General features: G+C 41.8%; 1 protein-coding gene across 3 annotated transcripts in view; it reads left to right on the forward strand.

Annotated features, from left to right (window-relative positions):
* The window catches only part of kcnd3 (potassium voltage-gated channel, Shal-related subfamily, member 3), a 104,873-nt gene that overhangs the window by 2,733 nt on the left and 84,516 nt on the right, over positions 1 to 17,624 (forward strand). The gene's annotated exons all lie outside the window — the stretch shown is intronic.

The raw sequence follows: 17,624 nt of genomic DNA on the forward strand, positions 1-17,624 counted from the left end.
GGCCCAAAAACCTACAACTGTTTCTGAAGTCAGTGACACCCTTTTCACCGAGACATACTTTACAAACTTTACACGCAGGGAAAAACTGCAGAGAGAAATGTCAGTGTGCTTCTGGGGGAAGAATAGCCGTCTACAGTCGGTGCCCTCTCAGTAATGGCTGCAGCATTACCTGTTCTCAATACATCACCTGTAAGAGACGGAGAGAACGAGGGAGAGACAGAGAGACAGAGACAGAGAGACAGGAGGCTGTGGAAGGAGAGAAAAAGGGGGAACTTGAAAGCTTCTTAGTGAAACAAAAACATTGGACCAGACAAGACAGAAACAGAAATGATACCACTTATACCTCTCTCTCTCTCTCTCTCTCTCTCTTCCTCTCCCTGTGGCCATTGGACATGCTCTCTCAGCTCACAATGAACTGAAACAGTGACTTTGCATTTTGAGAGCTCTCCTCTTCCTCCTTCACTCACTCTGTGTGAGTTACACTCGTGGCTGGCCTTGAAAATTAAGTGCCTTGTGTTTCCAAAGGCTCTGATGTAGAATATTGAAATGCTCTCAATTTTTTCGAGAGGCAGGAGAGTGTAGGGCAGTTATTTGTGTTTCAGTAACAGGCAGAGATAATAATTATTATTATTTACACGCAATTTAAAAGGCGTGCACGTTTCCATCACTCCCTGAATGCTGAATTAACCTGCCGCCCGGCCCAGGGCTGCTGTTGTTTTCCTTTCACAAACTCCTGACTTGTCTTCGGTCGGGTTTTACAGGAGGAACATGTTGATGCTTTTTATTTGTTTTCGTCTACCCACCTGTTTTGCCTCATATTTATGTCATCATATATTTCCGCCAGTTGTCATTTTATGGTAGTGGGGGGAACAACAAAAACATGATTAATTTTACTGCGCGCGCACACACACACACACACACACGCACGCACACAGAGACAGCCACTTGTCTTTTCCAGAGTTGTGAGTACACTTGTTGATATAATCCATTCCCTGGCACCGTGACCTTCTAACCAAGTCCTAAAGTCCTAACCTTGAGGTTGTGAGGACTGTCCAAACAAAATGTCCCCACATTAATGGTTTTTCAAACATGTACCATGGAGGAACACACACCCCACACACACACACACACACACACACACACATGGAGGGTTGTGCGAGGCGGCACTATTAGGCCTAATGGTAATGTGTTTTATGAGCGTCCCCTGTTGTGGATGTGTGAGTCAGACTGAGGCTGACAAATTGCAGCATCCTGCTAAATGTCAGAGTCATGGAGGCCATAAATGGCTGTGAGCTCATTGCCGTGACACACTTGGCATCCCGTCACCGTGCCCCTGCCATTCACAACCCGCCCGGCGACGCATCTGTTGTTGAACAGATGTTTGATTCCAGGATCGATTGTTTGGTCTGTGCTCAGATGAATAGCTGCTGCGACGTTGGGGAAACTAGTGTGGCTTTCTCTTTCTCTGCTGTCATTTCATTCTGTGAAGGCGCCAGCAGCCGCCCTGTTGCTCTCCATGCTAGCCCGCGCACTCTCACACAGTAGCAGCCTCGTCTTCCCACCGGAGCGAGGCATGAGACGCTGAACCGGCCTCCTGTTGCTTTTACAGTGCGATTCTGCTAGAGGAGCCTGTGTGTGTCTGTGAGTCTGTTTGTGCGTTAAGAGGGGGGTAGTTGTTGAGCTTGGCCTCATCAATAAAGCAGGGGCCAGAAGTGGGTGTCAGAGTGACTAATGATGTGGCCCACTGCATCTGCTGACTAATGTAAACCTGCCTGACATTCTGGTCTCTGCTCTTGGTTTACGTCATAAACACACACAATCACACACACACACACACACACACACTCTGACTAACCATACAACATAGATGGTCTATGTTTGTGTTCATGCTAAATGGAGGTGGTTTTTGAGTTTGAGTCTTATTCCTACACAGACTGTCATTTCATATTTATAAGAATCTTTTTTCCACCCGGTCTTTCACCAACTTGCCTTAGAACCTGTGAGAAGTCTCCTGCCTCCTGTGCAGCGGTGTTACACTCATCTGACTAGCTGAGATGAAAGCTACTTCTCACAGGCGATGTTTTCCTTGACTTTATGTCCTCGTGCCTCAGGGCTTAAGTTTTGCTCTGTTCTGTTCTGCTTTGTTCTCCTCGTGGAGAATCTCGTATCATCTGCACCCTCATATTTAATTTACTAACTTCTAGAACTCCTGAGCTTTAGCCTCGGTGTTTGCGCTGCGAGAAGTAACTGTGATTTGATTTTGTTTTGTCTCCGTGTGTGTGCATAAATTATGTACTGTATGTCAGATTCTGTCTTCATATGCATGCACGCGTTTGTGTTTATTAGTGGTGCGCCCCACCTGTGCCACATACATGCTGCTCTGCCTGCTGCGGCTTTTTGAGTGTTTTGTTTATCTGACAATAATCCGGCCTCAATCAGAATCCATAATCCCCCCTTCAGCAATGGGCAATGAAATGCCAGGTGGATAGCTTTTTTGAAGTGCAGCTCGCCTGTTTCCTCTTAGAAATGGAAGTTTGCTTAGTGACAACAATACATCGGAGATAAGAGCCAGACAATTAGAGATGGGGAAACACACACAATGGGATATCTTTTTATTGCATTTGTCTTTTTTTTTTGTTATTTCCAAAACTGATTGCAGCAAGACAGGATTGCTGAGCACCTATTTTGGTTTAAACTGGCTCGGATACAAATAAGATAAGAGAATAAAATCCTCAAAAAGTGGACATGATGGCTCTGCTGCATCTTATGACCCAATGGACAAGAAAAAGGTTTACCCACCTAAGCAAGTTACTGAGCCATCAACCAATACTACCATCCTTAGAGTGCCATGCTTACTCTATAGGAGGGCTGAAAAGCTTAGCTCAAATCCTACAAATGAGGGGCAGGCAGGAGCACACACACAGCGGTTTGGCTTTAGCTAAATCAGAGACATTAGGCAATAGGACCTGTGAGGGATTTTATTCCCCAGGTTGTTAGACAAATTGATTTTGACCTCTTTCTTTGAGTGATAATAACTTGAGCCATTTGTCATATTTGGTTGAATCTGTATTATAAACTGGTATTGGGTGATTGTGTGTATTTGTCAGGGAGATGCAGCAACTGCTCTTCCTGCTCATCCAGTTTTTCAACACAGGTCCATTTGGATGTCATGTATTTCCTGCCCTTTTATTTTCATTGTGGGAGAGATACAAAATAGAAAATGAGAAAAGAGAATTGAATTCACTTATTCCAGTGTGATCCCACTACAGCAGTGCAGTTTGTAAAAATCTCTAGCAAGCCTCTTTTTTTGTCCTTTGGAGATATTATACTTATTAATCATGATCTGTTTAGACTAATTCTTTCCATTTCAAGTAATGGTTAGTCGTGGGACCAGGTGCTTGCATACTGTGTATCATAGTGAGTCTAAAATGATCACTTCATTTCTAAATCAGAAAGAAGACATTTAAAATATTGAGTATATATTTAACATATTATGTCTCTGCCTCAAGGAATGAATCAGGAATGAATGAGTCAGTCCAATGAATTATATTTGAAATTATGGTTTTATCATAACAACATCGTATCATTAAAATGCTAATTCAGTCACATACAGTAGGAGTTAGATTCTTTCCTACCTGTATGACTTGACTTGACTGCACCACTTGAGAAACTCATTTTCTCCATAAAGATAGTTGACCAAGCATCATGTAATTACGAGAAGGAAATAAATTGCTCTTTTTTTTGTCTATTTAACCATCCACTTCTTAACGGGGCTTTGCTGAATTTGAAGGAGAAGTCTATCTAATGTGTGAAGATTTGCCTCTATGATGCCAGCTGGTGGTTTGGATCTATGGAGCCCAAGTACCTGCCAGTGCTGGTGGGAAGTTAGGAAGCTATACAGTAGTTAGCCATTAGAGCTAATGTACTGTTTATGCCATTTTTCTCTGTGGGAGCCTTGTTGCAGATATCTGAATCACTGGTTTGTTCTGCTTTTTTTATATATATATAATTCTGCTCTTCTTGCTACTTTGAGAAGTTGTCATATCAAGGCTTTGGAGAGGAGAGACTATAAATTAATTATTGTTGACATCATTCCCTGAGTAGCTTTTTACCTGCTTGACTACAGTATATCCGTGGGGGGAAAAGCCGCTAGTGAAACGGTGACAAGGAGTGAATCAGATTCAAACACATGGACAAGGTTGTTGTCAGTAAGCTCACAGCAATGACTCAACAACCACTCTCAACTCATAAATGTGCTTTTGGAGCAAAACAAGAAGAAACAAGCTCAGATGAAAACAGTCGGGCTGGATGAATGATGCATAATGATGCAAAATGTCACTTCAGTCTGGATATCAGGCTTAGAACCCCGGTGTTTAGCTTGGTGCATGAAATTCATATTTGTTGTCTTGAACAGTCATTTGTGTCATTTTGAGTAATATGCATAATATATCAAAAGTGAAGTAGCCGTTCTTGCTAAATTACACATTCATTCTTTTTCCAAACATCATTGCCACTAATGTGTCTGTGGCTTTATTAGATCATTTTCTTTAGTTGTTTCGTACAGTACTGGCTTTACAAAGCTAGAAACAGTTTGGTGTAGTACTGTACGTCCTACATACTATTAGCATTCAATCTATAAACACAACTAGTTCCTGTGCTCTCTCAAGATGCACTCTATTACACAACACAACACAACACAACACAACACAACATAGCAGCCTTTCTCTGTGCATCTTGTCATCTTTGCGGTCTCATTAGGCTCTTCCAATTGATGAAGTATTGATGAGAGCTGGAGTGTTTGGTTGTGTTGTAGTCATTAGCATAGCCATGTCTGAGTATGATTAATATCCTTATCAAAGAGCAGCTTCTTTTGATGACTGCGCCTCCGAGATCAATGCGCTGCTCTCTGTCACCCAGACAACCACGCAGGACCGCTCACACACACCGGTGCTGGCTGTGTTGGAGGGTTTGCATGTCCATATGGGGTTCATTTATGCCCATGAATGTTGTAGCCTATGTATGGTTGAGTCTATGTGTGTCTGTGTGTGTGTGTGTGTGTGTGTGTTTGGTCTTCTTCGAGTGCTTGTGTGTTTCTTTAAAGGCTGCGTGCTTCTTCACAACTCCTTGTCACCGAGCTCTGATTTATAGAGCATTTATTCTGGAGCCAACAGCTTGTGAGAAGACGTGATCAATGCAGATGAGCGGGTATTGATTTGGGCAGTGGTAGTCAGAAATGTGGCTGTTATTGTTAGTGCCAATAATTAGGATAGGTGATGTGAGTATATGCCTGAAACATAGCACCTACAGTACAGTCAATGTGATGTCGCTGACCCTTTATCCCAGATTTATGAGTGCAGTTAAGGAAGTCATTTGCCCGTGGTGATTTACGTCCAGGTCTGTTGTTAACCTTTTCTTTCTTAAGGTTAAGATAAGTGGTGAGCTGACCCGCTCTCATATCAATTAAGGGCTTTTTGGAGTTGGTGTAACAGGAGATAACAGGAGATCATGACTTCATGCCATGCAAAGACTGCAGGGGGTTGGCGTGTGAATGATTTATGGCTCTGTGCTGCCGTTACAGTATGTGCAATGTGGAAGAGATGTGGGACAGAAGTGTACTACCTCTTCCTGTTTATTAGAGGTCATTAACTGGAATATACGTCAAAATATAAATAATCTATTCAGTGTGTACAGAGAGAGCTCTCCAGAGAATACACTCAACAAAACCACACGTTTTTTTTTTTCTTTCAATGTCCTCCATTTTATTCATTAAATCAAGATTAATTATTCATTAAAATAGTAAAGTTATAACCATGAGTTTTCGAGAAATTGATTCATGGGGTTGATATATGGAGATATTCTAGGCAACATCTGCATTTACAGTCATGGCGTTCGCTTGGCTCTCTTATCTACGGCAGACTTTTAGAAAGAATCATCAGATCATCCCAGTGATTAGGTGACTGTAAGTGCTTGAGATACTCCAGAATGTTACGATGTGGGGTAAACCAACCAGCTTAATCACATTGTATAGCACGGATTTCGGTTTGATTAGCACACGAGAGACAGTTATTCTCTGTAATTTCCTTTGTGTAGAAAACGCAGCGAAACAAATGTTAAGCGCTCATTACTGTACGTTCGGGAACCAACCAAACAACGGCAAATACCAATTACCGCAATATCATATCCCAATAAGGACAAACATGCTGTAGGTTAATATCAGTGGTGTAATTGCAAAGGCCCACGGGTGTGAGAGTCATGTAGATGTTATTGTACAGATACAGATCACAGTAATAACAGGTGGACATGCAGCACCTGTTCAAGGGTATCTACTGCATCCATGTAATTATGTATTACAGTGTGTGTTATTGACTGTCAGAAGCACTGTATATTCCAGATATAGAGTCAAAATCGAGCACAGCGCCATTAATGGACAGAAAATCGCGGGTCAAAGATTTCACTTCCCGGCAGTATTCTCCAGAGGCTTTCTCCGTGCTCTGTGGGTTTGCACAATCTTCTCTTTCTTTCTTTTTTTCCCCAAAGTTTGTGTTTTCCTTCTTTTTCTTTTCCTTGCAACAGCAAACAGCCAACAAGGGCTTCGGTACAATAGGCATTTGGCAGGAAACCAGAAAAGTCTGCTAACAGAGACAGGGAAGGATTTGTAACTTAATTTTAATATATCTTGTTACAAACGGTGGGTTTGTCAGAAATTGTGAATTAATTACTTTGCCGTACCCACACAATCATAACAGACTCTCCATATTATTTATTTGTTTCCTATTCCTTTGCAAGTAGTATATTTGTTCCCGTACTGATTGACCAGGAGAGTGAAACCAAAAGGAGCGTGAAGTGATACCTACGCTCACCTCTGACCTTAAGGTGATTTATATACAACACTGACCTCCAGTTGAACTTACTGATGTAAAAATAATTCATTATGATGGAAATTCACAAACACACGCAGTAAAGTATTTGTCAGAGAAAGCGAACCTCAACTTTGATCTCTCAGTTGTTTTTCTCCCTCAGTTTGTCTTGGTCCTCCAGCTCAGTCTGCCTGGCAGAGTAAAGACACATAAGGAGACGATGCTCTCCATGCCGCTGCTTCTCCTCCAGCCCTCTGACCCCCATTCCCCCTTTCTGCTGCTGCTGCTGGAGAAAAGAAAGCAACAGAAAAAGAGGTCACAGAATAAAAATGTCAGTACATTCTCACCCCTCTCACCTTTGTTTCTCCCACTCTCTCCGCTGTTGTGATGGCAACATCGAATCGACAAGTCGGTCAGTCACTTTGCTCCATCCTGAAATGTTGACAGGGATATTGATTGTATCCAGATGGTTAATCCTATTGACTGAATTAACAATAGGCCAGAAAGACTTGTGTACTGTAATGATATGATAGAACCTTACAATGAGATTAATAATTATTTTTCTATCATAGATGATAGCACATAATGAGGGGATTGGGAATTAACTTTAGCAGAATAACCAAATGAGTACAATAATGGTATGAATTATGTTGTAAACAATTTCATTGAAAGTACTTAAAGCTGTACAGAAAAGACAATTGAATTTGAGCCCACTCTGGGTCATAACATTAGTGTAATAACTCATCTATCAGACGATGGAGGCCAAACTTTGTGCAAAATTCTTATTTTTGATTATATCCGGGATGAAAGTGTGGTATTTTCTTTTCGCATTGGATAATGCAGGTGCACGGATCATACATCAGCCTGCGCACGATTCATCAGCCACTGATATTGGATCCGTCATCCGTCAATCAAACGTCTGAGACAACACACACACACACGGAGCTCGGTCTCGCCCCAAGCTTTGAATATCCCGCCCGCTCGATAACGACCAATCAAATTTGTTTTCCTTACTCGGGTAAACTCGTGTTGCAGCTCGTAACAACTCGGCGTGACAAACAGAACAAACGGCCATTTCTGTACACCTTTAAATAAATTCAAAAAAATACCTGCACTACAGTGTACCTCATCTCTTACTACATTTTGTATTACGAGTGAAAAACACAAGTATAACTTTTATTTCTGCTCCACTAATGGTTTGGATGAAAGAATACCACAGTTTTTACTGCTTTCATCCATTTCACTTTTTTTTGGTGGTACAGTATGTTGCAGTGATCATTACAGCCTCACCAGGCTGCATGGCTGTAGACTTTTATTCTTTGTTTCTTTTTTACTTTTTCTCCCTCATTCACTGCCCCTATTCTCCTCCTATGTCTTTTTTCTTGTTTTCCTCTGAACCGATGTGTGTCCTGAGGCTGCGCGTGTTCATGTACAACTAAAGCAACGTTAACAGTGTACTTCATCTGTTTGTGTCCCAGGCACATGTTTGGGATGTTCTGTTCTGTGTATCTTTGTACTTTTCTGAAGCAATTATGTGCTCCCACATTTAGTCTCACATTGGTGGCTGCTGAAGTGTGACTGTACTGGGGGCTATTATAAAGGCAGAAAAATCACTAAGGTAATTTTTCAGGTCTGTGGTTTCTAAGCACAACAGCAATAATTCACACCATTTTCATGTTTCTGCTCATGCCAGCGAAACTTACAACCCCCCTCAATTATCGACATGGATGCTGTGCCTGTTACCTGATGGTCAGACACATCAGAGCCCTGCAGCAGATGTCACAATAAAGAAATGTGTTTAAATCTAATACCTGTATCTCAATAAATAGCACACTTTGAAGTAGCTGCAGATGGGGCTTTTAACAAACTGTCGACATGGTCTTGCTTTAGTCAAATCTAAGAGGCTATATATACATTTTAACCTGCTCATAAGCGCTAAACACAGTTCACCTTTTTTGGACTAATTGTACATTTTGTTGATACTGGGGATGAAACATTGGAGAATCACCAAAGTTGTGAGGATTCATCCTCTGGGCACCATGACAATGTGAATCCATGCAATAGGTGGTGAGAGTCACTGTGGACTGACTGACTGACTGACCTACACTGTCATCATTATTTGCTACTTCAAGCAAAGCTAATATCTGCCTCTTGATGAGTGTGTTTAATATGCCCAACACATTGCCAGATTTTCTCATCAAAATAAAAGAAAATATCATCTTTGGTCAAATGTAGCAGAAGTTTGCTTTCAAAAATGTCATGCCCAACATGCCTCTTTACCTCTTTTATCTGTCCTTGATTGAAGCAGCAGATGAAGAATGGTCCATTTTTTTTCCAGCAGTTGAAAATTGGTCCAAGAACTGCAAAAGAAACCAATCAATAACCTCTTCTAAGGATAAATAAGACCAGATTAAAAATGCCAGAAAGAAGGAATTTACTTGCTAGTAAAGTCGGTACATACCTGCTGTTTGTGCTTTTGTGTTTGAGGTCATACGAGTCAATACTGCAGCCCGTTCCTCCTTCCACACTCTGCCACTGAAATGCTTCTTTTCAGCTCTTCCAGATGCCTGCTCCGGCCCCTGTTTTCTTATTTCTATGTGTTTGTGTTTGTGTTTGTGTGTTTTAGCCTCTTCTCATGCAGAGTTTTGGATGGTTGCCCTTTTTTTTTTTTAAAAAAGGGATATTGAGCGCCAAGCCTTTCAAGCTTTTGCAAAATGCATTTACCTCGCCACCTGTCAGCCAACGGGGGGAGTTGGTTGCGTCCAATGTGACTGTGAAGGGTAATTGACAGGGAGGGTCTTTCAGACAGGTATTTTAAGCATGTGTGTGTTACCACCCCCTTTTTCATCATCGACGCACCATGCATACAAATGCTGCCCTATCATAGGACACGGTGTCCTGACTAACTTCATCACAACTAACTGGGTATTGGAGTGATGCTCAAGGTGTTGAAGGAAAAAAAAAACGAAGCGAGTGCAGCAGACATGTGAACATTTCATTATAGGACCTCTCTCTCTCTCTCTCTCTCTCTCTCTCTCCACCCCCCTCCCTGTCTTTCTGTCACTGTCTGTCACAGCTGATTGCCTTCAGCTCTGGTCCTTTGAAGCCCACTACACTTGTGCCCACTCCTCCAATTCAATTACCAGCAGGCTCTCAGTGAGAAGCCTGGAAATGAGTCAGTGATTATCAGTTTCCAGGGTGTTTAGCAGCATCCTGAGCAGCTGACGGCTGCTGCCCACTGAGCTGGTCTAAAGGCACATGGTGGAGCCAAGCCCCAAATCCCTTCTGATCATGTCCTGTCATATTCAGTCTTTTAGTTTGTAATGCAAAGGGCACGGGTGTGTCTGATCGGCAGTCGGTCCAAAACGTTAGTCTTGAAATATCTTGAAATACCTCCATAGCATTGCCATGGGATTTTGTCCAGACATGTGTGTTCCCCAGAGCAAGAAGCCTGGTGTCTTGTAGTCTTGGGCGGTATCCACATTTTGATACCGTCAAACTTCCTCCACATTTTCCCACGGTATACGGTATTACCGTGACTAATTAAAAATGATGACGTAAGTGGCGTTACCAAACATTGGCTTGTGTCTTCACCAATCAGAAACTGAATACTAGGGCTAAACATTAGCAGACCAAAATCTCATTGGTCGATTGGTCGCAGGAAAAAAACAAAAAACATTTGGAGCCCTGTCTTGTCAAAATTAAGTCAAAATCAATATGACCGAACTGTATATGAAAGGCTATGGGGCTTTTATTTTGAAGGGCCAGATACAGGTAGTCATGACACGCACTCGCTGTCAGTTTTTTTCCGGTCCCTTTTTTTTTTTTCTCTTGTCAAGAGCGACTTTTTCCGATGTGATTACTGACGTTTCACTCACTGAGGTCACAGGTAAAAGTCGGCTAAAACATATTAAACTAACTGAAAATTCAACCACACATAAGTGCTACTGGACATATAATCAATTTTAGACATTAAATTACTTTTATTTAATATTTAATCCTTATCTCTTATATAAGTGCATTGCATTTTTTCTTGACGGTATTGCAATTGATACCGTTGCTGTTTTTAAACACCTGCAGTTTACGGTGTTACCGTAATACCGCCCAAGCCTACTGTCTTGACTTTTTATCCAGCACTATCATCACATCAGACTCTAGATTTGTGCAAACCCAGGCTTACAGAGCAACAAGCATGGCGGTGACCTCGTCGTGCAAAGTTGTCATTGGGTGTGTTGGTTATAAAATGTTGTGTGTCAGGTGCTCTGTTGGGTTAATGCTTTCTCGAGGCAGAAGAAAGTGATTGTGTGATTGATCAGCAAATTGGTCTGCAGTCAATGGCACAGAGCCTCACTGTTTTAATGGAGCGTTGTCAAGAGAGTGTAATATGTGCCAACATACTGGGGCGCACAGAGAGCATACACATTGCCTGTTGTGCACAAACAGAGCCAGCTGAAGCTCCACTTACTGTAGAAGTAGGATGATTCAGGTGCAACATTACAATACAGCCTCAGAACGCCGGAGCTGTCTGTTAAATGAAGCTCTGCAGTGAAGCCTTCTTTGTTAGGCTGCTACCTGCCTGGTAAATCTGTCACAGTGCTCCTCATTCATCACCTAGATTTGTCCACAACAATTTCATCACCCACCCAAAGATTTATTCACACTCCTCATCTTAAAACATAAAATATTTGAAACATTGATTTGTAGCGTTGCTTCAAAGTGGAGCCGCAGGGTGTTGATTCACTCAGCCTCTCTCTACCCGCCGAGAGCGTCAGCGCCAGGACCGGACTCACTGGTCAGACACAATGTGTAATCAACTGGCCACAAATAGACTCCAACTCTGTGTGAAACGCTGAGCCATTATTATGGCAAAGCACCAACCAACAAGTGCACTTTGCTTTTTAAGAGAATGAACGACAGCACGAGGCCCCCGACCCCCTTGATGTTGGTCTGACTAGTCCAAAACACTTGGAGCCCTCCACCCAAAGCACCCAGTAAGAAGCTGCAGACGGGTCAACCTCAAAAACCGATCACATGAATGAGATGCAGGATTTGGGGGATGCACGTGTCTTTCAGAATAAAATCGAAGCTGAGTGGTTTTTCCCCCCTTATAAGAAATATGCCACATTGATGTCACATCCAAAACACATGAAGAGATTAAGTACAACCCCCTTTGAACCATGAGCCTGTAACATTGACTTTTTTCCAACATTAAAATAGCAAACAAATGTCATGAACACATCTTAACTGCATTTGTGCTTCATTCTTCAGGCTTTAGATGGTTAAAGTAGAGCCCACTGTGTGAGAGAACATGCTGTGCAATATGGTGACTTTTGTTGTACGTTATGACCCTTTACTCTCATCACAGTCCTGTCTCTGCTGCCTGTTAAAGAAGTGAAGAGCCAATTGTACAGAAAGTTCAAACAGCGATCAAGCAAATAATATTCTCAAAAAGTCTTTTTTTTTCCCTTTTTAATTTTAATAAAAAAAGATGAAAGGTGACCTTTATGGTGCGTGTAGCTATTCAAGGAATATAACTGCTAACTCCTCTTTAGTATGATTACGCCGTGTTGCATGAATGAAAGCTGATTTAGCTGGATGATTTCACAATCATTTAGTAATGCATTGTTGTAGTGGTTTTATTAGAGTGGCCCTCGGTTCAGCTGGCCGAGAGGACACACCAGAATGTAAACAAATATGGATTAGACAGTATTGTGTCCAGACATGCTCATTACTGAGTGGATAATGCGGCCTGGAGTGAATGTGAGTGATAGTTCTCCATATATGTAGGCCAAGTTATAGAAATAAATCGCCTCTCATTTCCCTGCAGAGAATGTGATAAACGTTGTGTGAATGACTCTGATTAATCTTCCCAGATTTACAGCCAAGGCCTTTGAACAGGTAGACGTCATTGTTCCACATCTTCTTTTTGTGTGTGTATGTGTGCACTCACACTCGCCTTGACATACATCCATGCAGCCCTCACACACACACACACACACACACACACACACACACACACACACACACACACACAGTTATTTCTCTGTTTGTGTACGTCTTTCTGGGCGTACTGTTATTCATAAACTGTGTTCTGTCCTGATTATCCAGGGTGACAAAAGCAATTGTTCTGCTACACTAAATCTGTGGGGATTAATGCTCGTCTCTGGAGCTGTTCCTTCTGCTTTTCTGTGTGTGTGTCTATATATATATGTGTGTGTGTGTGTGTGTGTGGGTTGTCTTCTCCACTCGTCATCTTTCCCCTCTATCCTGACAGGTTTCACCGAGGATGATCTTACTGGATTTCCTGTCATGACATTTGTTTCGCAGCAGTTTTTAAAAAAAAAGAAAGAAAGAAAGAAAAGACAAGACATTGTACCCAATACTGATGTTATTATATTGGATTTCTCTTGTGTCATTCTGGTGTCAGTACGTGGACGAAGGACGTGTCCTTCACAAAGCTAGGAATCAACTTTTTTTTTTTTTTTTCTATCCAGATGTCTTTGTGGGATTACTCATGCTGAGGGATTAATCCTGCTAGCACCAAGCACTGGGAAGAGCATAAAAGTCAAGTCATGGACTAACACCATTAATAGATTTCAGTAAGCCTTTTCCCTTCAAGGGTTGACTGGTGGCAATATTAATTCAATTTCCCAACCCCTCTCATGAGTAACCCGTCTTCTACCTCTTCGCTCTGCGAGGAGCGAGGCCATGGTCCACTGCCGCTCGATGAGAAGTCTCCTCCAAGGATTTTCACCAGCCTCATTTCACAGGAGACAATCTGCATTATGTTTTAATCTTATTAGCATTGAATTAACACCACATCAATGACCCGCTCCAAACAGAGAGCTCATGAGTTCATCCACTTTTCAGCCGATATGCAAAACAGATGTAGAAGCACCTCTCCAGGCAGGGAGACCGTCCCAGCTATCAAATAACTGTTGGGGAAACAAATCATGCTGAATGCAGCGTAAGGAAACCACTTTAGCTGTTAAGGGGAGATGGTCCATAACCTTGGTATCGTATACATGAATAATACGCTTCAATCTTGCATGTGTGGCACAATCGAACACACATGCAGTGTGAGCAAATTGATTTTGTTTCTCTGCAGAGGCTTGGTGGATAGGACATAACCTCACCCTCCGCCGGCAGTGTGTAATATAGAAGATGTCTATCCTGAAAATAGGATGCTGTTAAATGTACCTGGGATTGGCAGTTTGAGTGTGAGGAGAGAGGGGTCGTAACATTCACTTTTATCTGAAAAGTAATTTGTATTTACAGGCTTCACATCTGAAGTCATAGCATGGAATAAATCACCTGATGTTTGACTTGGAATCTAATCTGAGAAAGAGTCTGTTTGGAAACTTGAAACCCAATTCTACCTTTTTAATCTTAGTATCTTTTTTTTTTTTTTTTTACAGCCGTGTCGTTAATTTCATACCATAAGTCATTTTTAGTTAAGTTGTCATTTGTAATGATAAATGGCAAGAAATGTAATTTTGCAGAGAAGAGAATCTCAGTTGCATATTATAATCTTAAATGCAATCTCACATTATCGGTCAGCTCTTATCTCCTTCCTTTCTCTGTTTCTCTTTATAACACATTGGATCCCAGCAAACACTCACACACTCTCCCTCCCTCCCTCCCTCTCTCTCCACCCACAAACTAATGTCGATGTTGTGGAAACTATTCCTTTTGACTTCATTATGTTTTGTAAAATGGAACATTTTCCTCCCAACTTATGCATTGCAGTGGCATGTAGTTCATGATAAGCCTGTGTATAAACACTCTCTTTTCTTTCTGTTTTCCTCTCTCCCTCCCCCCCTCTCTCTCTTTCACACACACACACACACACACACACACACGCATACACACTTGCACAATGACTTTGAACCTGCATTGCTGCACCGCATATAAGCGCAACATCCAGCCCAACCACATAATTTATCAGTTTGCGCTCTACACTCAATAGCTTTGGGCACATGTAGACACACAGCAGGGGAATCTCATCTCCCCAGCATGTTTGTGAGGTGAAAGAGAAAATTATCTGCTGTTCATTATTAACACTATAATATTTAGGGATGAGGAATGGAGGGATGAAGCATAAGGACATACAAACCCCACTGGTCGGCTCTCGGCTTCTATGAAACACATAAAAATGCATGGGAACAACTGGTGCGCGACTTAATCACATTTCTCAGGGGGCCGACACATTTCAGAGAGTATTCTTGATAGTAAGTGGAAAAACACTCAGCCGAGCTTGAACTTCAATAAAGTTGGTAAAGAAATTTCCCTTTGCTGAAAGAGAGTGACTTTCTGCTGATAACACACAGCGAGGAAAAGAAGAATGCAATGTTTGGCATTACTTTAAAAAAAAAAGAAAAACATTTTTTAAGGCAAGTGATGATTTCTTGATTTCACTGGTGGAGACTTGCAAAACAGCTATAAAATATGATTCATATGAGCAAATGAAAATAGTTGAAGTACCACTACTATTGTCAATTCAACATTACATATAAAGGTATATAGTACATACTGTATACATAAACTGATGGCACAAGCTCTTCAGGTTGTCCACTGTTAAACATTTCCATTTTCTCCTGCAGACATAAAACCTTACTTCTCCTGTGGACTCCTAGAAATAGGCCAGCTTTGCTCATAAAAGATAGCAGCAGACTATTTTACATACTTTTTACAAATATATGTGAATTGGCTTTAGAGTTTTTTTCCCCCTAAGGCACACAAGAATTAAACGGTGTGATATTATCCATTATAAAAACAAGAACGCTAATAATGTTAGTTTATGAACAATGAGATGGGCAGGAAGTATTATAAACAGGAAGTATTTCCATTTACTACAGTTTGGAGAAGCTGCAGCGGGGAAATCTTTTTGGCCACTAATGCAGGTGAAGTGGAAAACACCATTTCATACAGTCTCTGCATTTCTTGTCAGAAATAGAGAAGAAAACCCTCTTCTGACCTCTTTCCGATTCACTCGAGTGGGAAATACTATCCCTGTATTTACAGTTTACAAAGCATTCTGCTTCCCTCCCCTATTATAAAAAAAAAACAAACCACTCGGCATTCAGAGTGAGTTGTCTGCATGACTAAAACACCACAGCCTTCCCTGTGGGGTTTATGCATGCAATCCAGGTTTCTATCCACTCACATTACCAGTGTGGCTAATCGCTGTTGGACAGTGATGATAGCAGCAGCCTAATGGGTGGATATAGATCAGAGTGCAGTGATGGATGCTATGGTCAAGTGCTTTGGAACATAATGAATGTTCCCAGGCCAGGTGGACCAGGCCGGCAGCAGGTGGATGCAAAATGGAGCAACAGTTTTCCAATAGTTCCCCTCGGCCAGGCGCACTGAGACCTGTCGCGCTTTTGGACGCTGTCCCTTGTCTTTCTCCAAGAGCTCCCATCTAGTGGCACAGTGTTTATGAGCTGCATGTATGTATGAGACAGAAAGGCAGAAACACAGTGTGGGAGAGAACAGAAGACTTTCGAGGCGGAGTGACGAACAGAGAAGAGACAACACACATCACACGACCCCAGAAGCATGAAGACATTGTTTCTGTGTTGCTTGGGCTCTAGTTGCAGAGGAGCTGTGACTTTTTCTGCCTCTGCACCAGCGACAGATGTGGCTGCAGGCATTATGTTTTCAGTTGGTGCGTTTCTCAGTAAAGCCTTGAGGGAATTTCTTCAAATTCGTCACAAAAACATTCACTTCGACTCGGGCGTGAACTGATTAGATTTTGGTGGTCAAAGACTCTAACCTCACAAAACACATTTTATTAGCCGTAACTGGTTAATTCATGTGCTGATTATGATAAAATGCAGCTGTAGATTCCTTCAGAGTCTGACCAGTCTTGGATTTAAACTGGAACTTGACTGGTTGGCGGAGGCATACAACCGTGAAGCAGTAATTCTTGCAAACAGATGCAGATGATGCCTGTGCTGCTATAATTAGAAGAAGTTAGATGTGAATCACACATTTCAGCTCTCACTTTTTTTTTTACCCAGTTTCTTTCGCATAGCATTTACAGTTTACACCTTCTTTCGAGACTAAAATGTTCAATATCGAGTTTCTTCAGACTGCTTCAACTCATCATAAGTGAGTTTGATCAGTGTAACCTATATCACTCAAGTGCTATAGGAAGGCAAAAGGACATTTCACCTCCTATCCAGAAGGCTTCTTCAGGCCAGTTGGCTTCATATAGCTCCTAGAAATACCACGACATGGATGACTGACAATGTAGCCTATCACTAAGACAAAGAAAGAGGTGATGTGATGAGAAAGTTTTAGTGAAAGAAGTGTTGGGAGGCAAAAACTTGCTTAGATGAGGTTGAAAAGTGCAATCTGTCAGCCATCAAATGAGGAGAGAGACACTGAAGCAGAGAGAAGAAAGATGGTCAGGGACTGAGCTAAAGTTTTTTAAAAAAGACAGGAGAGATGGGAAAGTCGTTTTCTTTGTCTTTGTCTTTGTCTTTGTGTGTGTGTGTATCTCCATCTGTATGTGTTTTTCATTTCCCTGTAGAAACAGCTCTTAGTTGGCCTGTGCTCCAATCTCCTGCCGTGAGGTCATTGATGTGTGTTCTATACAGAAACGCATGCTGAGAAACAATAACAGATTTGAGCCAGACCCCATGGACAAGCAGACTGATATCAAGAACCTGGCCAAACGCTTTTAGAAATTCACAGATGGCTGCTATCAAGGGCTTCACAGCTCCTAATGTGTGCACTGTACTCACATGTTTGCATAGG

Source organism: Trachurus japonicus, chromosome 7, assembly GCF_045865225.1.
Source record: "Trachurus japonicus isolate A0001 chromosome 7, Traja_1.0".
Taxonomy (NCBI): Eukaryota; Metazoa; Chordata; class Actinopteri; order Carangiformes; family Carangidae; genus Trachurus; species Trachurus japonicus.